At 39.2% G+C, this 25,739-nt stretch overlaps 1 pseudogene; it reads left to right on the top strand.

Moving 5' to 3' along the window:
• The first annotated feature begins 237 nt into the window (after positions 1 to 237).
• LOC120103666 lies at positions 238 to 12,202 on the top strand (annotated as a pseudogene).
• Positions 12,203 to 25,739: the final 13,537 nt, after the last annotated feature.

Genomic DNA, 25,739 nt, shown 5'->3' with positions numbered 1-25,739 from the left:
ATTTTTTTTAAAACAATTGATAGCTATGCTAAATACAGCCTAGATCTTCTCATTTCTAAAAATATATTTTATTTTTTTATATATATAAAAATACTTTTTAGATGAGATTATTACATACTTTTTTTTTCTTAAAAAAAATTTAAAAAGCGTGTGTGCGTGTGTTTTGACTTTTGATGCTGGACTCCAAGCCTTCCTCGAAGATTACCGCTGCAAAGGGGCCTGCAAACAGCATTCAAGCATAAATTTATGGCCCACAAAAGACTTCCGACGGCAACCACCCGAGGGCCACGAGAAGACTTGACTCATAGGTCCCGTCGTCTCTCCCGTGACTTCTTCACAGCCATCTTCCTCGAAAACTCGTCGAAAAAAGAGACACAAGTTCCTCCCTTTTTCCGCGTAAATTCTCTCTGGAAGCCTTTCCCAGGTCTGCTCTTCTCCCAGTCTTCTGAAATCTCTGCAAAGGGCCTGCAAACAGCATTCAAGCATAAATATATGGGTCACAAAAAGACTTCCGACGGCAACCACCCGAGGGCCACGAGAAGACTTGACTCATAGGTCCCGTCGTCTCTCCCGTGACTTCTTCACAGCCATCTTCCTCGAAAACTCGTCGAAAAAAGAGACACAAGTTCCTCCCTTTTTCCGCGTAAATTCTCTCTGGAAGCCTTTCCCAGGTCTGCTCTTCTCCCGGTCTTCTGAAATCTCCCCCCCTCTCATTCTCTCTCTCTGAGATACTTTTTTTTAGTTCTAAAGCAATCGCTAATGAGCTCTACTGGGCGACTTAATACTTGAGCTTGGGGCTCTATGTCTATGGATGGGTTTATAACAAAGTGGGTGGAAGGAGTGGAATCGGTAATGCTTTCTCTCTCGATTTGGGACTACCATTTTTGAGAAATAGTATGTGGAATTGATATAAAGTTTGGATCTTATTCTCCCCCGTGATATGAATGTTCTTTATGTGTTTTATGGAGCTGGGCTTATTACAATGTTTTGCTTTAATTTGCGGTGTTTTAGACTAATTTTTACTTGTGGATCGTTTCTTCTTGAGCTTCTGCCATCATTTATTTCTCTCGTTTATTGTATCTTATAGTAGGACTTTGCATTTTTCTTGTCAAAGGTTTTATTTTTTGTCAAGTCTGTGCAGATTGTTTCTTGTATCCCTCGTTTTGTTGCTTGTATGTCATTTCAATTGCTCAATGAAATGAACATGGAGAGACCATTTCTCTCTCGCTCTCTCAAGGAAAAAGATGGAAAAAAACAAAACTTTCGTTTTATAATAGCCATGAGAGGTGCAAGAGATTGGGCAGGATGATGATTTTTTCAGTTGAGTTAAAGCTTGCCCTCTCTATGGAACGTGATTTTGTTTCCTTTGATGGGTATTGTTGAATGAATGAATTTTTGAGTTCTCTTTCATTTCATAAATGTTCTTCCCCTCCCCCACCCTCCAACATTTACACAAGCTAGTAGTCTTTTATGGAATTTTGCTTTTGTTTATGTGAATCTGGATATTTGATTCTCTTCATTTTCTGGCATCCTCTTTTTTATTTTAATTCCTTTGATATAAATATTTGTTTAATTTTGGATTTTTTTTTTTGCATAATCCATTGTTATTGTTTTTTTATTGTATGGTTGCAAGGAACCATTCAGGTGTGTGTTCGGTCTCACATTGGGTGTGTGTTGGGGAGGTCCTGAATACTTGAGCAGGGCCAAGGACCCCCAAAATTATAACCTTCTAGATAGCCCTCTTTTGGTGAGGTCCTATGTTGTTACAATGGACGTGATGTGAGCCTATGATGGTTGAATTAATTGAGTTGGTTTTGCTTTTGTAGCATGTATTTTCTCCTTTGATGGTCTTGTGATCATTGGTTATTTAGATAGTCTTCATTTGTCCCGATTCTAACATATTTGAAGAGATGACTTCAACCTTATCAAATACTAAATGCAGGAATGTGAGGCATCTATTGATATAGTGATTGAACTGTCTTAACCTGCAAACAGAACATTTAGGAGTTATATTTGCTTCAAAGCATGTTTTTAGCAAGACTTTGGCAAGATGTTTCGCAACTGTTTTTTTGCTTTCGAAAGTCACAATGGGCCAATGCTATAAAGGTTTTTATTAAATTTGGAATTTTAGAAAAATTATCATCAATATGATTTAGTAAATCTATTTTTTAAAAATAAAGATAATTTTCAGCATGTAGATGATTTATGATACACTGTTGATTGAAGTTAGTAGCCAAAATTTCATAAGATAAAAATGATAATATCTTCATGAGCCTTCGTGACTGTTCATATAAAAGTTTTGAGCCTTCTACTTACTACTCTAAGGATCCAAAACTATGGGGATTGCATGAAAGTACAAGGCAAACTATAATGGCTGTTGTATGTATCTGTAGTCTGGTTTTACATGCTTTGGAGAGATACAAATCGTTTCGTCTGAAATCTTGTGTTCTGATTGAAATTGAATCAGTTTCGTCTTAAGCAGGTTGAAAGGGCTTTTAAATAGATATTACCCTTTCGAATATCATACAAAGACTCAGTAAAAATGGGGGGAGTATCAATTTATATCAAAGTTGGCACCTTGGCAGAATTGTCCCGAAACGCCCGGTTCAGGGTGTCTCGAGCGGTACCAGCAGCTTACCGGGACGGTTCCGACAAAGAATCTGAAACACCGCGTCGGAGGAGGAGAAGGAGAAGAAAAGAGAAGAAAAGAGAGAGCGAGTGGGGGAGGAAGGGCGGAGGAAAGGGAGGGAGGCCGGCGGAGGCCGACACTGGTGCAGGTGGCAGAGGTCATGGCCGAACCCCTGTTTTGTTCGAAACAACGTCTGGCCATAAAATATTTCGCGATTTTTAAGTGCAGACTTGCCGACTTCACTTAAAAATTGCGAAATTTTTTACAGTCGGACTCCTGTTTCGAACGAAACAGGAGTTCGGCCGCAGCCTCAGCCACTCGCACCAGCGCCGGCCTCTGCCGGCCCTCCACTGACCTCCTTCCCTCTCTCATTTCCTCTCTCATACTCCCTCTCCTCCATCTCTTCTACTGTGTTGGTACGGGCCCATACCGACTCATCTTGCCGGGCAACCGGTACGGTGCCCATTACTGGTTCCGCCAACGCTGGTTTGCATAGTTTCTTTCAACCATAATTTTAAAACCACACAATCTATACAATTATATACTAATTTCATTTTTGTGCCTTTTCTTTTTTTTTTTTACAAAAGGGATTTAGCTATAAGGGTGGCAAAATATGACCCGACCTGCCAACCCGACCCGTGTTCGACCCGCTATAAACAGGTTTGGGTTTGGCTTAAACAGGTTTGGGTCGTAAACAGGTCGACCCGTTTAACCTGTTTATTAATTGGGTCGGATATGGTTTTTAGATGTCTGACCCGTTTAAACCGTTTAACCCGTTTAACTGTTGGGCAGGTTAAACAGGTCTAAACAGGTTAAACGGGTTAAACAGGTCTAAACAGGTTAAACGGGTCTAAATAGGTCTAAACAGGTTAAACGGGTCTAAACAGGTCTAAACAGGTCGGATTGGGCAGGTTAAACAGGTTGGGTTGGGCAGGTTAAACAGGTTAAATGGGTCAGGTTAGGCAAACAGGTTAAACAGGTTGGGTCAGGTTGGGTAAACAGGTTACCTGTTTATTAAACAGGTTAAACGGGTCGGGTCGGGTTACCTGTTTAATAAACAGGTCAGGTTCAGGTTGTAATTTCTGACATGTTTAATAAACAGGTCGGATTCAGGTTTATGATTTTCTGACCCGACCTGCATGTGACCCGACCCGTTTATGATCTGATCCGACCCGATTGCCACCCCTACTTAGCTACCACCTCCTTTCTTGGATTCGGGTGACATTTATGAAGGAGTAAATGTAGGCTGTGATTTATTCTGCAGTTGTCTACTTTCTTATAACTACAGTTTCCTTTTATCTTCTTTGACTTATTCTAGACTCTAAAGGATCGGCATCAGTTTGAGAGTCTTCTTGGACTTTGCTGCAACATATCCTAATCCATACAGCTGACCCATCTGATAAAGATAAGGGGCCCTGTATAGAAGTTATGAGGCTTATTGATGTAACTTAAGGTTAAGACTTCATTCTTGTTGTTTTTTTGAAAACAGAATTAATGTTGTGAAATTGAGTACGATGGATTTTTTCTCCTTTAATATTTGACTTTAGTGTAGATAAATTTGAAAGCTATATCTACACGAGTGGCATCACTGGAGAAGTTTTTTTCTCAGATGAGCACACCCTGATGTTTCTCTTATGAAAAATTTCTATGATTGCTGTTCTTTTAAAGGTGAATTACTAAACTGATTAGCAATGTATACCCCTTAAAGGTTTATTTCTTTTCCCAATGAGCTTTTGGATTTTCAAATTTTAGGAGAGATTATCATGGATGGATGATAACAAATAATCATAGAGTTGTCTGATCTTTGTAATAGCTTATCAATTTTTTATAGTTTGCACTATTCCCAAGCATTTATTTTTACCAAAACTCAATAGATGCAAGAAGCTTTCACTGGGTAAATTGTAAAATTCTTGATTGATTAGTGGCAGACTTCCTTGTAAAAGAAGTTTTGTCCACCAAGGTTTGAGATTAAGACTTACCAGAGTGATGAAATGCTGTTGTACTTACAGGCACTTGATTTCTAGCCCATGGTTTATTTTGGTGTTTCTTGGGCAAATACCATCACTTGAAGGTCGGAAAGCTGATCCACTTAAGATCATCAAATCTTTTGAGCTACATTACCTGTGGATGGAAATTGACTTTTTATGTCTTGTTTAGTGAAGATTTGGATCTCTGAAATACCATACGCATAAAACATTAAACAGAGATTTCACTAGAGGATCTCAGAATGACACTAATTGAACTAATACCGATTGGAACGATTTTGGCAGTGCTGACAGATCAGGTCTTAGCAACGGCTGCAGCTGCAAGGGATGTTCTTATAGAGAAGGAGAGCTTCAAGGCTCTATCAAAGTATCTCTATGACATCGAACCAGTCTTGAAACAGTTGCAGCTTCGAGAACTGAATGACACACAAGCTGCAAGGCAAGCTTTGGAATTTCTCAAGGATGATGTTAAGAAGGCCAAGGACATAGTGGATAAGTATAAAAACCGTGCACGCTTTTACTTGTTGGTTAGGTGTAGAAGCATAGTGGGAGAAATACAGGATGTCACTAGGGATATTGGTAGGTCTCTTGCTGCTTTATCTCTTGCGAGCACTGAAGTTCTCTCTGATATATCAGAAAGGGTGAATAGGCTTCATGGTGAGATGCAGAAGGCTGAGTTTGAAGCTTCTCAAGCACAACTCAGAATTGTAGAGAAATTGGATCAAGGTCTTCGTGAGAGGAAGAGAGACCAGAGCTTTGCAAATAACATGCTAGAAGAAATAGCTAGAACTGTAGGTGTGCCTGTTGAGCCATCCGAAATAAATGAAGAACTTTCCAGTTTGAAAAGGGAAAAGGAAGAAGCTGCTGCCCATAAAGAGAGAGCAGAAGAGATCTTTCTGGAACAGGTCATTGAACTGCTGTCTCGTGCTGATGCTGCTATTGACCAAGAAGAAATTGAGCAGCAGTATCGGCTCAGGGTGCAAAGTGTAGAGAACTATGCAACCCAGGATGTGCACATTCCACCACTGAAATCATTCATGTGCCCTATAACAGGAAAGGTGATGGTTGACCCTGTCAGTCTTTGTACTGGAACTGCATGTGAAAGAACTGCCATCGAAGACTGGCTTGAAAGTGGACGGACCACAGATCCTGACACAGGCCAAGTTCTTGAGGATTTTACCCTAAGAAGCAATATTGGTTTGAGGCAGTCAATTGAAGAGTGGAGAGAACTCAACTATTGCCTTAAGATTAGGTCAGCAAAGGGCAAATTGCAGTCTGGTAATGATTCATTGTTTGTAGATGCTTTTGACCTGCTACGGGAGGTTATCCATGAAAATCCTATGAATAAGGATTGGATTGCTATAGAGGGGCTAATTGATATCATTGTGCCAATGGTAGGAAGCTCTCACAACAAAGATTTGAAAAGGCAAGCATTAGTGACATTAACTGCAATAATTGAAGGGCATTCTAGAAACAAGGTAAAAAGCTCTACTAGCTACATAACTTTTAGTTATGAAAACAAGACTTCAGGTATTCTTTAAGCATTTCACATCTCATGGTTGATTATCATATTAATTCATAGAAGTTTTTTAAATATCTGATGCATATGATCATTCAGTTATAGCTTTTAAGCATAAGCTTTTCAAATATAACATGTTATGGAAGTGGATCAAAATGGAGGTATTACCTTCACTAAGATCATCAGGATTTTACATCAGGGAAACAGAATGGCATATAATAACTGGATAAAATAATGGTGGAGATTTATTATTGAATATTGTAGGTAACACAACAAAGTGCAAGTGACATATAAACCTGTAATGGTGCAGATGATATGCCATCTTATGCACCAGGCTAACCCCATCCACTTTACACCCATAGACCATATTGAAATGATCTCTGTGTATTAAAATGCAAACTGACTACCTTACAAATATTTCTTTTGAAAGTTGTACTTACATGTTAAATATTATGAATTAGGCAGTCTATTTAGAAAAAGCCTTTGATAATAACTGGAATCTTCTCAGTTTAGAAGATGATTCTCAACATGTCTCCAGCCTCTGATGCCATGAAACTTGAATAGCAATTTAAGTTCTGCTGAAGAGCCTATGATAATTTACTATGGAGCTAATAAATCTTGATTTACTATTAGAATGACTAATGATCCTCTTTTTCCAGATAGGAGTTAATGAACATATGCAAGTTACAAGAATGTATAAAAGTCATATGCAGTGTACGTCTATCTGACAATCTTTACAAATGTTATTCTATTCTTGAAAACTGTACCACTAGTTTCAACATTGTAGCTACTTCTTGCCTTTAGACATTTTTTAATGAAGATACTCCATATATTTATTTTCCAGCAATTGGCAAACATAGGAACAACTTCTTGCACTCATTATTTCCCCTTGGAAAAATCTTCAATAAGTTGTGCTTTCTAATAGCATTCTCTTGTGTCTATGCTGATTTATCTTAAGTTTCAACTGCTCTATTTGGTTTATTCGTTTTGTTCTGTTATTTCTAGTCTTTTATTGATCACAGTAAGATCTTGTCGAGCTCCTGCCTGTACCAAGATATAGTCAGTTCGTTATAGTAATCATCTGTTGTGGTCCAACCCTTATGCTTGCTGGCATCCCTTAACACTCATTTTATCCTGCTAGGGAGCTATTTCTCATATGCTCTTGGTTTTTCATGCTAATTGTTTATCTGTTTGCAAACGGCTTTCTGAGACTTTAGTGGTCAGTGTTGATCTAAGAGGTGTTTGTCACAACTATAGTGGTAATGTTCTGAGATATAAAGTTATACATGTGTATTTACGTACTTGTGAGACTTTTATAGACTTATTTTCTGTTTGACATTATGCTTCTTGGCCTATGTTTTAGTCTAGTCAACTTTTTTCCAACCATTTATTGGTTAGGGAAATTTAACCTTCCCCATTAGAACCTCTCCATGGTTCTCATATGAATTCAGATATCTTTCTCTTTCCACATTGAGCAACCTTGTTACAGATTTTCATTTATTTTGTAAATTTATAAATTTAATGTAACAGAATAGAGTGGTTGAAGCTGGGGGAGTTGATCGCATTGTTGTTTGCCTCGTACGTGGCTCAGGGATATCAAAAGCTGCAATTAAGTTGCTCTTTGAATTATTGCAAGATGGTTCAACGTGGAAGGAATCTACATGTACGAAACTTAAGCAACAAAGCAGTGCTATATTTTTCTTGTAACACTTCTGCACGGTACCGATAGAGAGTCAGAAGAAAAAGCTGAAGTTATCTTATCAAAGCTTTGTGATGATGACGATGATGCAATTTCAGCTGCAGCTGCCTGCGGTTTGGTATAAGCCACTAATTGATCATCTCTGTCATGGTTAGCCATCTAAAGCCTGATGTTTTCCATTATTTATTTTCATATGTTGCTTTAATAAAACTCTAGGTTCTAAAAGCCATTGATTGTGCATGTGTCAGTCGCCTGCTGGTATGGTCCTGCCGTGTCAGCATGCATGCAGGCTCTTCCAAAACAGAAAGGAAAAAATGAAAAATTAACTAAAAATGGTATAAAAGAGTTGTGCTTTGCCTAGACTAGGGCACATTTAAACCATCAACATTCCTTGAATAACCTGTGAAAAATCCTTCAGTAAATCATAAAATTCACAGATCATTGACCAATTCTTCTTAACTTAGAACCTGAGAATAATTCATATAAACTTGTGAATAATTCAGATAATCATTTGGTCAATGAAAATACCATGAATAGTTCAAGAATTTTCCGGCAATATGGAGGATATTGACATCGTACCATGCTTTTTAAAGTTATGACTTCTTCAAGTATTGTAGTTGCATTAGTGGGACATTTGTCGTCTACTGTTTTGTATCTAAACATATGTCTCTTGTAATGTCTATATTTAGTAATATTTGGAATGGCCTTTCTATCTTGCCTTAGTCTGATAGTCTTTCCCTAACTCATCTAGGGCTGCAAATGGATCAGATCAACCTGTTTCCAACCTGAAAATAACTAGTCCAGTTCAAACGAAGATCATGTGGACCAGGGTTGGTTGGAACTCTTGACGCATTTAATGAACAGACCCAGACATAGATATGAGACACAATATAAACCAGAACAAATCTGAAACTAATGTACTGTAAAATAAAATTTATGTACTTAACTATCAAATTTTGTTGCTAACTGTGACTTAGATGCAGTTCTTGAGTAATCTTATGCAGAATGAGATGTTGACAGCACATAAATATTGATATATTTTGTTGTATTCATACTGTTAACTAACCAATTGACCCCAAAAGGTTATGCTGATAGGAAAAGGGCCAACAATGCATATTAAGCTTAACAAATCAACCCCCCCTCATGTGTGGCTCAGACCATGCATACTAGCTCTGATACAATGTCAACTGACCAATTGACCTCTAGAGCTTAAGCTGATAGGGAAAGGGCCAATAATATATATCGGGATTAATACATGTATATTATACTTAGGATACGATTAGGTAAATATAATCTATGGTTTATGTGAGTGCTGTTTTTTAGCATGGTTTAGGTCAGAAAATAATTATCGGACTTGATCCAATCTGTTCCAAATAAACATGAATCAGGTTGGTTCAAATTTTTAATTCGATTTGAGTAGATACCAGGCCCTGCATTGTGCCAGGACCTGATCCAATCTGATAAACTTTCATCTCTATTTCCTTACTCTTAATGCACCTAGCTTGATCTATGTTTTTCAGTTTCCTTTCTCTCATCTTAGCTTGTCCAAGAAAAAGTGGTTTCTTTGTAGGCCTGACCTGTTGTATAAGTTATATATTTTCTTGTTTAAAGATGGGCAACTTTTTCGGCTTCTTTGTAGGCCTAACCTGTTGTATAGATCATCTATTTTGCTTGCTTAAAGATGGGCAACTTTTTCTTGATAAATAGACCGAACCCCAAATTCCAGAATGAAATTCTTTATACATATGTCACCTAACTTTAAATTCTGTAAGCACATCTCTACCTGTGCTTTGAAACCAATTTGCCATTAAGTCACACATCATATCCTTTAAACAGTTCGTTTCTATTGTTCATTTTATGTTTTAATCTAGATCCCAATACGTTTCTTGGGCATCTGGTGGTTTTCCTCTTTTATTCTTGCTCCTACTGCATATACATCCATAACATCTAGCTGATACGAAGCTTTCAAACTTCCTTTCTCAATCCTTGCATATTAATCTTTTTTTTCTATTTTTAGGACTAAGCGATCTATTAGCTGTGCATTTTTCCCATGTCTGGAAGTAGTTAAATGCTCACCTTTGTAAAATTCATAATTGCTATTCTGTAAGAAATCATGAAATCAACTATGTCATTTAATGGATTTCTATCTCCAAAGTCTTCAGTATGATGCATGCTCTGATATCATCTGCTACTCCCTTGAGGTCATGACCTATCAAATCCCTTTCCCTTATTTTTTTTACTCAAGAAGTGCTTACATTAAACTGTGCATCCCTTGCAAAATTGCGTCTCTTTGTTCTCCTCCGATCGTACTTACATTGTATGCTTGCTATTGGTTCATAAGCCTTTTGTTATGTACTTTGTGCTCCAGAAGCTTAACTTCATTGCTGGTGTAATTTTTCCAGACAGTAAGCTTGTAGCCTTTATCAATCTTTAGGGATTTTCCTTCTTTTGATTGGTTTGTTCCTTCCATCACACCAGCTCAAAGTATCGACATCTCAAGTTTCAAGTCATATTATTTTCAGCTTTGTGACATTTTTCTCTTAACTGGCCATCCATTTGATGCAAATCAGTGTTATTGCTGGTTTTTGCTTGCTGTAAATGCATAATCAAACTCTTTGATGCAAAGTTTGTAAGCATTCGTATAGCACGGTAATAAGTCTAAGATATTTTGTGACTTGCCATTTAGGTCCAGAACGATCGAGAATGTCTATGGCAAGATTTCTTGTGGAAACGGAATTCATTGATCAGAATATAAAACTTCTTGGTGAAGGAGGAGCAATACCTCCCTTAGTGAAAATGGCCTCAGGAAATCTGGAATCAAAAGATTTGGCTTTCTCTGCTCTGGCTAAGTTGTTGAGTTGTCGGGACAACAAAAGGATAGTTGCTTCTGCAGGAGGGGTTCCTCTTGTCATAGAACATATCTTCTCTTCCCATGCTCCCACAATTATAGTCGCAAAGTGCTCTGAAATTCTTGAGAGACTCTCTTCAGATGATGGCATAGAATTTCTTGTAGATGCTAATGGGACACGTCTTGAGTTAGGGCCTATCATAACCAACTTGATGGCCATCCTTCAGAAATCAAATTCCTCTCCCACCATTAGGAAACCAGTTTTACGTTCACTCCTGAACATCTGCAAGTCTGAAGAAATACTTGCTGAGAAGACAGTTGCTGCCACCAATGGTGTCTCTTTGGTGCTTCCCTTGCTCGAAGATCCTGATCAGGATATCCGAGAGCTTGCACTCAAGCTCATCCATCACTTCTCCCAGAATGAACCGGACGGTATAGCAGATTTCCTCCTGGACAGCAGACTGGAGACATTTGTTGGCTTTCTCGAGGGTGACACCTGCAGTGATGCGCAGGTGGCAGCAGCAGGGTTAATAGCCTGTCTTCCAAAATCGGAAGTTGCTCTTACTAATAGTTTTGATTAAGCTAGATGTGATACCTATTCTTTTGAACATGCTCAGGATAGGAACAGCTGAAGCAAAGGAAACTGTGCTTGGGGCCCTCTTCCGGTTTACAGATCCTTCTAACATTGAGATGCAACAACTGGTGGTAAATTTGGGAGCTTATCCATTGCTTGTGAGCATCCTGCAGTCTGGAAGCACAACAGCCAAGGCAAGAGCAGCAGCCCTGATCGGCAACCTTTCTTCAAACAGTAGTAGACTTACCGCAGCACCAGTCAGGACTGGCTGCTGGTGTTTCCGGGCATCACCTCCTAGTGTATGTGAATTGCATGGAGGTATATGTGACATGACATCTACCTTTTGCCTATTAAAGGCAAAAGCTTTGCCATGCTTGGTAAATTTGTTGCAAGAGCATCAAGATGCCACCACTTATGAGACCCTTCAAGCATTGGGGACCCTGGTTCAGGATGGATTGTCTTATAGAGGAGCCAAAATTTTGCACCAAGCAGGTGCCATTGATCTGATATTGGGTGTTTTGAACTGGGGGTCAGTTTGCTTTGAAAGAAGCTGCTCTTGTCATCTTGGAGAAGGTATTTCAGGCCAGGGAGGTCTCTGATTATTACTGCATCGGCTGCGAAGATCCCACTTATTGGGCTGTCAACACAACGCAGTGAGAATGGAGAGGCTGGGCAGGAGGGCTGCTAGAGTCCTGGCGGAGATTGAGCGGTATTCAAAATCAAGTTCTATGCCACTTACGTAGAAGGATACATAAGCCTTTACTTGGCAAAATGGAAATCATTCTTGTACATTAGATTGATTATCAAAATTTAAACTATACCCATTTGTCTTGTGTAAATATGATGCTGGAGATTTCGTACTTGTAAATTAGTCTTAGTTCAAGCCATACTATTTTTTGGGATAACATATATAATGATCAAATGCTAGTGCTTGTTTGGATGTCCTAATTTCATTAACCACACTTCTGTCCGGCTACCTTGGTACTGGATATTTCTGCTCATTTTTTCTATATTAGCAGTCCATACTCCACAGGCAGAGAGGTTTCGTTTCAGGTTTGATCACTGTACTGTACATGTCATTGCTTCTCATTTGCACATGGATAATGAATGTTCTGGTTGAATATTATTCTGGTGAATCAATCAGCATAGCGAATGTCATAGAATAATATGGAACTTAAATTTGTATATTATTGTTCTAATATATTGCAAATGGTAAGCCTTGGTGCAATGGTGACGTCGTTCAATTATAACCTAGGTGTAGCAGGTTCAAAACATGAAACGGCCTCTTGCACATGAGGGTAAAGCTCATACTTTGGACCCTCTCTAGAGTCCATAATGGCAGGAGCCTCGCATACTAGAATGCCCTCTTTTATTATTCTGATTTTGGCAGCTCATCAATATGGGAGGAGCTTGTACTTGCGATTACGGAATGAAGAAAACAAAAACCAATTAAGGAATAGGTTACAAAGAACATGGAGAGATCCCATTGGTTAGTGAACTATGAAGTTCATTTGTTGAAGCATGTTTAAAACATTTGCATATACAATACTTGGTATTTTTGTTGTCATTCATCATGGGGAACCATGAGGATGAGCTTAGGCTATATTTGTAACAATCCAGGACCTCATCCAAAATGACTAGCCGTAAGTTATTATTTGGATTCCTTGATTTTGTATAAGTACTCAAGATCTATCCTCTGACATCCTCATTAGGTTAAGGGTTTAAATCCATTCAAATATAATCACAAACGCCACCATCGGCTCTGATACCATTTGTAACAATTTAGGACCTCACCCAAAATGGCTAGCTAGAAGGTATTATTTGGATTTTTCGATCTTATATAAGTACTCAAGATCTACCCATCGAATAACCGATGTGGGACTAAACACAAACCCGCGCGGGTCCTCACAATATTCCTACTACATTAACCACAAGCTAGCCTCCCTCAAAAACATTGAGAAATTTAGTGGTTCGCTGCTTGCAAGGTTGTTATGGCAGTTTGCAAAAATTTCTCAGCAGTCATCCCTTTCATTTAGCTATTCCTTCCTGTTGTCAAACTCTGGCATATCAAGTATATCAAGAAAAACGGATTCGTTTGTTTGGTGATACCTGGACCTTGGCCCAAATAAGCATCAGGCCTCCCCTTATAACCGAAATAGAAAACAGGGGACAAGATCCCCTGTTTCTCACGATCACGTAGAGACCCCAGCTCCTGCCGCCTCTTACACTCTCTTCTTCTCTCGCGTCCATCCAAAGCCGACGCCTCACGTTCCCTTCTATACCTTGTCTCCCTCTTGTTCTCTGTTCTCTCCCCTTTGAAGGAAGTAAATAATACGGTACTGAGCCCTCACTCTTCCGCCGCTTCCCACAATCTTTCTATCTCATCTCTCTCTCTCTCCTCTCTCTCCATGTTTTCTCTCTGCTGAGCTAGAGGCGCCTCTATTGTGCGGCCTCCCGTCTTTAATGTCAATTTATGATTGCTAAAGCGCGATCAAAATTATAGAATATTGCAGACTTACACTTTTATTTGGTGCTAGTGTGGGCGGACAAGACATGGATCCACATTGAGAAATGCCGAAGATTACAAATTAACGTGATACAATATATATTCCGAGGCCCAAAATGCTGATTCAAATGGGATACAGTTTGGTAGAAACTTTTGGCATATTTGAATAGCTAGAATCCTCCTACTTGCGGGAGTGACTCTTCATTTTGGATCAGATTGGTTTAGAAATATTTTTGAAATCAAACCGACTTAAATTGATTTTCTAAAATCGAAATTGACCTAACCTAATATGAAAATTGGTTCAAATTGATCTGAAAAATTCGGTTCGATTTTGGTCAGTTTATTAGGTTGAACTTGATGAGGTGGGTGAGGTGAAAGAGATTGGTGATGGTGCCGAAGAGGAAGAGAGAATATAAGGAAGGAGGGCGAAGACAGGTCCAGTGGCCCACCGGTTGCAGAAGATTCAGCAGTCGTGATGGTGGTGAGGCTTAGAGATGCCAATGTAGCAAGGCCATGCATGGGCCATGAGAAGCGAAATAGAGAAAAAGTTGGCCATTATTTGATCACCTAGGCTTGCATGCTAACTAGACCTAGTAGCGGACAAAGGGTGAGATTGGTCCAACATCCGGGCGCATCGAAGGTTCGACAAGGTTGGAATTAGAATAAGCAAGTAGGACTAAAATAGGGAGAGAAGAGGGAAGCAAGAGAACTTTGCGGTTTGATTGGTGGCTAGCGGTGACCAACTATAATCTTACGGCTACGAGATAGAAGGAGAGAAAAAGATAGGAAAGGGAAGAGAAGGTAGGAGATAGTGATAATAGTGCTTGGATCTTAGTTGTGAGCCTTTAAACTAGAGGAGGGAGAGGAGAAATAAGGGTTTCTAGGCTGCCGGTATTGAGGAGGGAGAAGTAAAGGGGGTTAATGAACAGGGTAATCAGGCACTAAGGTCGAGGATGAGCTAGGGCTGTCATAGCTTGTGACGGTGGAAGTGGACGGACCGGGATGGATGAGACGGTGGCTAAATATGAAAATAAGAGAGATCAAGGAGAGAGAGGTGTTGGACAACAACCTTCCATTTAACCTCCATTTTAGTTTCTGTTTTAGATGAGGATGCCAGCATAGAGATTTACCAAGTCCACCAACTCTAGCTGTATGATTGCAATATCAAAAGATGTAGCGCAGTTGTAGGATAACCTCCATTTCAGTTTCTGTTTTAGAGGAGGATGCTAGCATAGAGATTGACTAAGTCCACCAACTCTAGCTGTATGGTTGCTATATCAAAGGATGTATATTTGGAATGTATTCTTAATCTGTAAATGACTTTGTTCATAAAGAGAATGAATATATGGCTTTCGTACGATTGACCAAGCCCTTCTCTTCAAATCTTTCATGGTATCAAAGCCTGACTTGGCTCATGCCCGATCCTACCCACAATAATATCTTTCGCTGTAGCCTTCGTTCCCCCAAACAATCTTGTTCAATTTGTTTCGGTGAAGCTTGAAGGGCTATCATCTTATTTAAATTGGTCCTCTCAAGTTGAAGGTGCGCTTGATATTTATGGTCTTCTGAATTTTGTAGATGGTACAGAACCATGTCTAGAAGAGTTCCTACCTGCTGTAGGGATTGCTACTCCTGCTTCTAATCCAGAATTTACTATCTGGAATCAAAAAAATTGCTTCATCCTAGTTTGGATGAGGTCCACAATCTCGGAGAAGGTTCTGTCCTTGGTTTATGGTCTCAAAACTGCTCGACAAGCATGGTTAGCTGTGGTAAATCGCTTCGCTTCCCCCTCATCCTCAAAGGTGAATCAACTGAAATGCCAATTGCAGAGTCTACAGCAAGGAGGCAAGAGTGGTCCTGAGTTTGTTGAAGGAGCAAAGGTCCTTGCGAACCAATTGGTGGCCGTGGAAAAGCCCATGACGGATGAAGATTTGATTTCTCATATGCTTGGAGGACTCAACTCAGCATACACTCCTTTTATATCCAATGTTTTATTTTGCACAACGTGAGAGGTCACTTTCACTCACTGACTTTCAATCAAAATTATTTGCATTTGAAGCCTTGCTTGAAAATCACCAGAGAAGTGTGCAAAATGATCACATCAACTTTGCTATGATGGCAAATACATTCGGTGGAGGAAAGAACCCAAAGAAGAATAATAGAAATTGGCAGCAGCTTCGTCCCAACGCTGCTCCCATTTTGACTCAGAGACCTGCTCAAGCTGACAAACCCATTCCAAACAGAATTCCGGCTTGGGCAAAAACTCAAGATTTTGACCCTTATACTTGTTAAATTTGTAGAAAAAAGAGTCACATGGCACTTGACTGTTTTCACTGCTATGACTATAATTACCAAGGTCGTCACCCTCCTCAACAATTGGCGGCTATGGCGGCTCATTCCAATTCTCTCCATGAGGACAACACTTGGTATATAGATAACAGTGCTAATCAACATATCACAACGGATGTTTCAAACCTTCACTTGTCTGAGCCGTATCATGGAGATGACAAATTAGATGTGGGTATTGGTAATGTTTACAAATTAAGCACACCGGTAAACTTACGTTACATGCATCCTCCTCATCCCTACACTTATAAAATGTCCTCCATTGTCCACAAGCAGCAGTTAATCTCTTATCTATTAATAAGCTTTGTTTAGATAATGACTGCTATTTTATCCTAACCGGCTCTCAATTTTTGTTAAGGACAATCACACAGGACGAACGTTGCTAGCAGGGCGGAGTGAAGGAGGTCTCTATCCTATTCAAGTTGATCAAAAATCTATTAATAAATTTCGGTCTCATGCTGGTTTTCTCGGTGTTCGGACTACACTTGATGTTTGGCATGCGAGGTTAGGTCATCCTTCCTCCCAAGTCACCAAAAATATAGTCAAGACTTTTGATTTACCTGTTTTTGAATCCTTTAACCTTAAGTCTATTTGTGAATCTTGTTTATTGGGAAAAGCTAAATAATTACCTTTTGGTGAGTCTTCTCGTACTACATTATCTAAATTAGAACTTATTCATTCTGATGTCTGGGTCTCTCGTATATCATCTTCTAAGGGTCATCGATATTATGTTATCTTCATAGATGGTTACTCTAGATTCACTTGGTTGTACCCTCTCAAAAATAAATCCGAAGTATTCTCATGTTTTCTGCACTTTAAATCTTCTATTGAAAATCGTTTCTCTACAACGATTAAACAACTCCAATGTGATAATGGTGGTGATATCTCTCAAACCAATTTCAAATTTTTCTTCGTAAATGTGGTATCCATCAACGCCTTTCATGTCCTTATACTTCTTAGCAAAATAGCTTGGCTGAAAGAAAACACAAACATATTATGGAAGTCGGTCTCTCACTTTTAGCTCAATCATATTTACCTATAAAATTCTGGGTTCATGCCTTTATGACAATTGTGTACCTTATTAATAGGGTTCCCACACCTGTCTTGACTAATATGTCTCCCTATGCAAAATTGATTGAGAAAAACCCAGAGTATTCTTTAATGAGGACCTTCGGATGTGCCTGTTACCCATTATTGAGACCCCACACGAATCACAAGCTAGCCTTCAGGAGTAAACAATGCATTTTCCTTAGATATTCCCCCCACCATCACGGCTATCGATGCTTAGACCTAGTCTCTCATAAAATATACATCTCTCGCAATATGGCCTTCGATGAGCAAAACTTTCTAACAAAAGGATGGACCTCCTCTGCTACACCAAATGCCTCTGTGCCAGGTATCTCCTCTGACCTTTCACCCTTTTACTCTCAAATTAATATACTGCCTAATTAGCCTCTAGAGGAAGAACCATCTTCACTGACTTAAATGTCACCCACTTTGTCTTCAACAACCCACACCGAACATCCACCTGAACCAAGTCCTCTGCCAGCAACAGCATCCGCCTTATCTGTAATTGTGCCCGAAACCGAACCTCCTGAGGTACCCAATCCAACCCAACATCACATGGTGACCCGATCCCAAGCTGGTTCTATTCGACCCAAACAATTTTCTGATTTCCACATGTTCTATGCCTTCAATCATCCTGTACATGCGTATAACAATGTGCTTAATATTGTTGAACCCACTACCTTTTCTCAAGTCGTTTTGTCTCAGAAGTGGCAGAATGCTATGCAACTACAATATGATGCACTGATAGCTAATGATACATGGGATCTCGTGCCTCGGCCCACTGGTCACAATATCATTTGCACCAAATGGGTTTACAAAATAAAATAGAAGGTGGATGCAAGTGTTGATCATTACAAGGCGAGATTGGTTGCTAAAGGTTTTCAACAAGTAGATGGTGTGGACTTTATGAAAACTTTTAGTCCGGTAATCAAACCGGCAACTGTGCATGTGGTTCTTTGTCTCTTTGTTTCTTTTGGCTGGCCTATTTTGCAATATAGTATTTCTAATGCTTTCTTTCATAGAAATTTTGAAGAAAAAGTTTTTATTGAGCAACCACAGGGCTTTCTCGATCCTGCTACTCCTAATCATGTCTGTCACCTCAAAAAGGCACTATATAGCCTCAAGCAGGCCCCAAGAGCGTGGTTTCTTAGACTTTCTAATAGTCTACTTGATCTTGGTTTTCAAGGTTCTTCAGTTGACAGCTCTCTGTTTACTTATCACCATGGGCAGATATATGTCTTTATACTAATTTATGTTGATGACTTGCTGCTTAGTAGCTCCTGTCCTAAGTTCATTCAAGCTGTAATTAAACAACTTCAGCAAGATTTTGCACTCAAAACTCTCGGCAACCTAGGATATTTCCTTGGAATTGAAGCCTCTCGAGACTCTAATGGTCTTCATCTATGGCAAAGCAAGTATATCCTGGATATTTTGCATCGGTCAAGAATGATTGGGGCAAAACCATACCCTGCCCCATGTGTATCTGGTGAAAAATTGTCTCTTGGTCATGATGAAACCATGGAAGATGCTATTGTTTATAGAAAAATAGTCGGGGCACTTCAGTACTACACTCTTACTCATCCTGAAATTGCCTATTCAGTCAACCAACTCTATCAACATCTTCATTCTCCAACTGCTATTCATTGAAAATCTGTTAAAACGGTCATGCGTTATCTTAAAGGCACATTGAACATGGTTTGTATTGCAGCAAGGGTCCTCTAACTCTGAATACATACTGTGATTCAGATTGGGTTAGTGACCCATCTGATCGACGGTCCACTACCGGCTATGGTATTTTCTTTGGTCCTTGCTTAACCTCGTGGTGTGCCAAGAAGCAGAGTATTGTCGCTCGATCAAGTATGGAAGCCGAATATCGGACTCTTGCAATGGTGGTGGCTGAACTTTATTGGATTCGCATGTTACTAAAGGACTTGCACATTCCACTTCTTTCACCACCAACTGTTTGGTGTGATAATCAAAGTGCTATTGTACTCGCTGCCAATCTAGTTTATCATGCTCGTACGAAACATATTGAGGTGAATTTTCATTTCATTAGAGAGAAGGTGGTAAACAGGGATGTTTGTATTCAGTACATCTCTACCGTGGATCAAGTTGGTGATATTTTCACAAAAGATCTCACAATTTCAGTTGTTGAAGGACAAGCTCATGGTTTGTGACCTCCCCATTCGCTTGTGGGGAGGTGTTAGACAACAACCTTCCATTTAATCTCCATTTCAGTTTCTGTTTAGATGAGGATGCCAACATAGAGATTGACCAAGTCCACCAACTCTAGCTATATGATTGCTATGTCAAAGGATGTAGTGCAGCTGTAGGATAACCTCCATTTCAGTTTCTATTTTAGAGGAGGATGCCAGCATAGATATTGACCAAGTCCACCAACTCTACCTATATGATTGCTATATCAAAGAATGTATATTTGGAATATATTTTTAATCTGTAAATGACTTTGTCGATAAAGAGAGAATGAATATATGGCTTTGGTACGATTGACCAAGCCCTTCTCTTGAAATCTTTCAAGAGGGTTGGGGGGGGGGAGGAATTGGCCTTCAATGGTTGGATGGCTCATGGGGAGCCGCAAGAGAGGAATCTGGAGGGAAGGAGGTCAAGTATCATGGAGTGGGGAGAGGTGAGCAAAGGGCACGGCTAGGATATTTTTAGGTTCAAAGGCGGTTAGGGTTAATGGCATTCATATATAATATACCATGGTAGCCATTGATATTTGATCGGACAACTCAAAAAGGTTGACATTAAAAGGGTTGAAAGGCATTGGTTCTGTTTAGTCCCACATCAACTATTTATAAGATACATTCTCGCTTTAAAATGAAGTATCCTCATTAGCCCTATCACAAAGCTCAGAGCGAGAGCTTGGGTTGGATGCAATAGATACGTTGGACTGGCTTGCCTATTCCAAGTTGTATAGTATATATGAAGGACAGTTGGGTTTAAGTTTGTTTGGTTTAGCTTAAACCGAAACCAAATCGATTCTTTTAGTTCCAAAAAATGTTCATTTTACACTAAGATCTTATGTTATAATATAATTTGATCAATACTTTCAGCCATGTTACAAAACAGGCCACACTCTGTGGAGGGTGCTTTCCTGCAGGTTACCATGCATGGTCACCTTGAAGTTTCTCTAGCTGCTACACCCACATTTCCAACTCGTGTTTGTGGATTTCAGAAGTCCATATATGAGACATTCACTTCAAATCTCCTAGAATTTGGGTTTTACTTCCTTACAAGATGATAGCTCATTTTTTATTTATAAACCAAATGGTATTGTTACTTTTCTACCGCTCTATGTTGATGACATTGTCTTAACCGGCAGCAGACCTACTTTTCTATAAATTCTCGTTTTTGAACTCCAAAATCACTTGGCCATGAAGAACTTGTATTGCTTAATTATTTTCTGGGGATCGAGGTTCATAAAGAAGCCAAGGGTTTTTTCTTTCCCAATCCAGATATTTCACATATCTACTTAAATGAAGCAGAATGCTTGGGCCTAAACTAGTTTCTAAACCCCCGCCTCTTGTGCCAAATTGCATCCAGCTAAGAGAAATCACCTTGCGGATCCACCAACATATCAAAGTATTGTTGGAGCACTCAAATATGTCACTTTTGCACCAGTTGATGTTACTTTTGCAATCAACCAAGTATCTCAGTACAAGCACGATCTATCCGAGATCGATATGGTTACAACCAAGCGCATCCTTTGCTACCTAAAAGGAGAAATTATATCATACATGGCGTGCACCATATGGCCGTGCATGCTGCCAATCACAAGCACTCGTTGCTATGGGCCTCATTCATCAAGTGTTTATCTCAGTGCACTGCTAACTCTTGTGTCTTTACTTCTACTGGCTTTTCCTCTTCTCATGTGGCTAAGCTGTTCTTAATTTGTGCTGTCTTGGTCAGACTGGAAAGGAGTTAGTTCTTGTTAGCTCACAACTTGCTGGAACAATCATGAAAGACAATGAAGAATGGTGTTTGAAAATGTTAGAGTCCTCAAAATATTCCAACAAATTTTTATATTGATTACCTGATACCAAAATATGAGGGCTAATTTTCTTCAGAGAGAGAGAGAGAGAGAGAGAGAGAGAGAGAGAGAGAGAGATTTTAGAACTTATAGGGAAAGAAGATGAGTGACCGAATCAAAGTTGATTATAGTTAGAATGCATTTTTCCAAGCTTTCTTTCGCTAATAGATGCTTAATATTAATTAGGCCAAATCGGGCTAGCCCAGTTTTTGGTCCAAATGGGCTAATTTAGGCTAGCTTGATTAGAGTTCGAATTAGGACCAAGGCTGAATTTTTTTAAATTGTCGAGCCTAAGCTTCGACTAAGGCCCAAGAAAATTTTGGGCTAAGCTTGTGTAAGGGTATGGCCTGGCCCAGCCCATTTCTAGCCTTATCTTTAATTAAGCTAGCTTAAACTAAAAACCACATTTAAAATATGTAGGGCATGCAAGCAACAACTACTTGTATTTTCTGCATACAGAGACAACACACTCCTAAACGAGAAATTGAATCAGTCCAACAACAAATTAACACGAGAAAGAGATGCTGAGGCTCCCTTTTCCCTCCTCTTTTTTCCCTCAATATTTGGCCACGTTCATTTGTGGTTGGACCAGCTCAGCTGTGGATCTGATCCATCCAATAATCTTTCCTTCTAAACTGCATGGAATAGTAGATGACGCTCATGGTTACTAGTTCTACTTAAGATTTTCTTCACGATCGGTATGCCATGTAAAGCTTCAAGGCCCAACCCGAACCCCGACTAAAAATGAATAGAGTTTAGCCCGAGGCCCGGCCCATGATCAAGTCAGGAACGCAAGGCACCTGCCCCAAAAGCCTCTCTCTCTCGGTCCAACAAGCATGCTTGCATCTTTAAACACGAACATACGTGTTATCTTTCTTCCTTATTTTTGAGAAGATAACTTTCAGACCTTCCTCAGCCAAAAAAAAAAAGAGGACCCTTCTAAATATCGAATTTTGCATGAATACCCTTCCAAAATTGATATTTGCATGTATACCTTCATCAAACTTTGTTATTGTGCAAATGCCCCTAATATAACGGTTGTTTTAACGGTGTTAAGAAAAAATCATATTTATATTAATTAAAAATAAAATAAAATTTTAAATTACGCTTATGTCCCTGCCTTCTTTCACTGCTATCAGAATCGCGATCTATTTCCATGTGTACCCATTAAGGGTATTTTAGTCATTTTAATTTAAAATCATTAATTTTTTAATGCCGTTAGATAATATGGGTACATATGCAAAAATAAAAATAAAAAAGGGTAGAATAGCAAAACAAGTGTATTACGAGGGTATACATGCAAATATTAATTTTGGAAGGGTATTCATATAAATTTCGATATTTAGGAGGGTATTCATGCAAAAAATTTTAAAAAAATATATAGAGAGAGAGAAAGAAGAAGAAGAAAAAAAAAACTTTCAGACTTTCCCTCACAGAAACCAGCAAGGGTAGTAGAAACGCAGGTAAACAACTACCATGGAGTGGAGAAAAGGCTTTATTGGAGGAAGGCACTCGAAAATAGATAGGACTTCCATTGAGGCGGCTTGTACAACTAGAATTCCTAGCAACCTCCAACGCTCCCCGACCAAGTGGTTCATTATTAAATTGTGCAAGCCAGAACTTCAAGAGTTCCATCCCGAGGGAGTTCTTAGATGGCCTGCGTAGAGGTGGATTGGGTCAAACCTGTGAAAGAACTAATTAATAAAGTCAGGGGCAGCACAAGTAGGTCCAGCTATTACGAACAACCGTTTGACCAACGTCGTGCCATCTTTTGCATGATAAAGCTACAGTTGTTCACCAAATCAAATTGGAACTATTGCATTATTTCTGTGGATTAGTCAATTAGTAATTGATGGTACAGACAGAGTTAAGGTGGCTTTCATCTGCACTTTCTTTTGCATGTATTGCATGGGTGCATTACTTAGAATCGACATCCCTCATGTTCCTCCCTCCTATGTCATGTCGACAAATTGGTGTCGTGTTTTTTTTTTTTTTTTTTTTGCTCAAGGGGTTGTCCACAAAGATGTTCATGAACATTTACTTTTTGTACACCACAGCCTAATAATTTCTTCGCCAAATTAGCTATATAAATTTTATGATGATTTTCTAAAATTATTAATGATGCGCTAGAAGATTCAAGGGTAAATTTTATAACCCAAACCGCTGTCTTTATTTTTTTTAAGAATTTTTTTTGTATAAATACCCTTCTAAATATCAAATTTTGCATGAATACCATCTCAAAATTAATATTTGCATGTATACCTTCTTAAAATACTTGTTTTGCTATTCTACCTTTTTTTTATCTTTGTTTTTGCATTTGTACTTGCACTATCTAATGCCGTTAAAAAATTAATGGTTTCAAATTAAAACAACTAAAATATTCTTAATGAGTAGATGTGCAAAAAAAAATATTTATAAAGTGATCGCGATGAAAGACAAAAAGGTAATTTCAAAATTTTATTTTATTTTTAATTAAAATAAATATAATTTTTATTAACGGTGTTAGAAGAACTGTTATATTAGATGCATTTGTGTAAAATAATATTTTATTAACGATATTCAAGCAAATTTAAATTTTTCGAAGAGTATTTATGCAAAACACCTTTTGTTTTTATACAATTCCATTTCAAATGATGGTGGGTATGGCTTTAATTGGATACACATCAATTTATGGTAATTTCTTGTAAAAAGGTCGCAGATATTAGTTAGATATTAAAAGTTAGATCTATATTTTTTTCAAGCAGATACATAAATAATTTGGATTTTATATTCCTTCTCTCACAAGAAAATCTCGCTGGGTGGAAATTGTGGACACATTAATATTGTCACTTCCTGCATGCACATGTCGCTTTATAGGAATCATATGAACCAAGAAACAGAGACAAAAATAGATTAAAAGATTAAAGATATATGGTTATATTTGTATGAACTAGCAATAGGATACATGCAATTCAAGTTTGAGGAGAAAAATATTTTTGTTTGAAAGAAAGAAAGCGGGGCCCATCCATACTAAAATTACTTTTAAATGCTTAGGGTCCACCACCCAAGATATGAATCTAAATTCTCTTGCTGCTGGGCAAAAGTATCATCACCACCAGAACAAGCCCAGGCTTTTATGAAGCACAATGTAAATATAAAATTTGTGTCGGCTCTCCGCATTAACAAATTGTATAACATGACTCAAAAGCTCCTCTAAAAATGAAAGGTGCACGCTAATTAGTTGGATTTAGAGAGATTAATTTTCAAAGCAAAATTTAAAGACATTTTAGAAAAAAAAAAGTAACAAACAAAATATCTTAGAGAATATTTCAAAATTCAAACTCTTATTGTGTAATGTAGTATATATTGGTTTATTTTTGTATCGGTCTTCTATTTTATGGATACAGATATAGGTATAATATTAGTCAAACATCAAATATTTCTTTCACACAGAATAGATTCAGGTGTGTTGACAAATTCGGACAAATATTATGTGAGGATCTGTGTGAACGTGTGTTTAGTCCCATATCGGTTATTTGTCGGAAAGATCTTGGATATTTATACAGGACTAAGAAATCCAAAATATACCTTCCAGTTAGCCTTTTTGAATGAGAACTTGGGTTGTTACAGATGATATTAGTGTAGACCCGGCCTATTCTTGGATACTTTTAGAAGACTAACCTTTTTAGGTAAGGTCTTGAATTGTTATCTATTATCCAACTCATAGCACCGGGAAGAAGGGAAGATCTGGGACACGAATAAAAGGGGAAAAAATGGAAGATCAGTACTTTGGAAATAGGATGTCCTCATTGATAGGGGACAAAATGGATGTCTTGCTCAGGACTGGAACCATCCCATTCCTGCCAAGTAGACCCCAACGCCGACCAGATTAGACCTTGGTCCCGTTGAGAGCCAGTCCTGCCTCGAACCTCGCCGAAGACCAAGCCGACCTCGGCCAGATCTCTCTGCTGCTATGACCTGCACCAACAACTACGCACACCAACCTTCTCTGGAGTCTACAACAACGACGCGCCCCGGCCCGAGGTTAGGGCGTCCTGTAGTGCCAACCAAGAGCCGAAGAAGCCCCGTCGACCATAGCAAATGATGCCCCGACTCGAGCTCAAGGCACCCTACTGAGCAGACTTCAAAGTCAAGGAGGCTAGGCCGATCTCAGAACCCGCCAAGCCGACTCACCGAACATATATCGTGGTCCCCAAGTCGGCCTGACCTCAACGCCCTGCCAAGCGGGCAAGGCTGATCTCGGCCTCCATCAAAGGCTGAGCTGACCTCAATCCCCACCAATGGCCGAGCTAATCTCGCCTAGTATGCGCCGGCAATCTTACCGCACCATACTTCGTTTGATGGCCACGCCTTGCTGCCCCAGCCATGCTTGCTGATAAGGGCCATACCCTGCGGCACACACCAGCGCCATACCGCACGCTAGAACAGCTCAAACCGTGTGCCTTAAGCAAGTCGTGGCCACGCACCACCTGGCCAGTGCCATCTCCTCCCAAGATGAGGACGGGCCATGT

This window comes from Phoenix dactylifera, unplaced genomic scaffold (genome assembly GCF_009389715.1).
Source record: "Phoenix dactylifera cultivar Barhee BC4 unplaced genomic scaffold, palm_55x_up_171113_PBpolish2nd_filt_p 001002F, whole genome shotgun sequence".
In the NCBI taxonomy this organism is placed as follows: domain Eukaryota; kingdom Viridiplantae; phylum Streptophyta; class Magnoliopsida; order Arecales; family Arecaceae; genus Phoenix; species Phoenix dactylifera.
The sequence above is the reverse complement of the archived record's forward strand: the minus strand, read 5'-3'. Positions and strand labels throughout refer to the sequence as shown.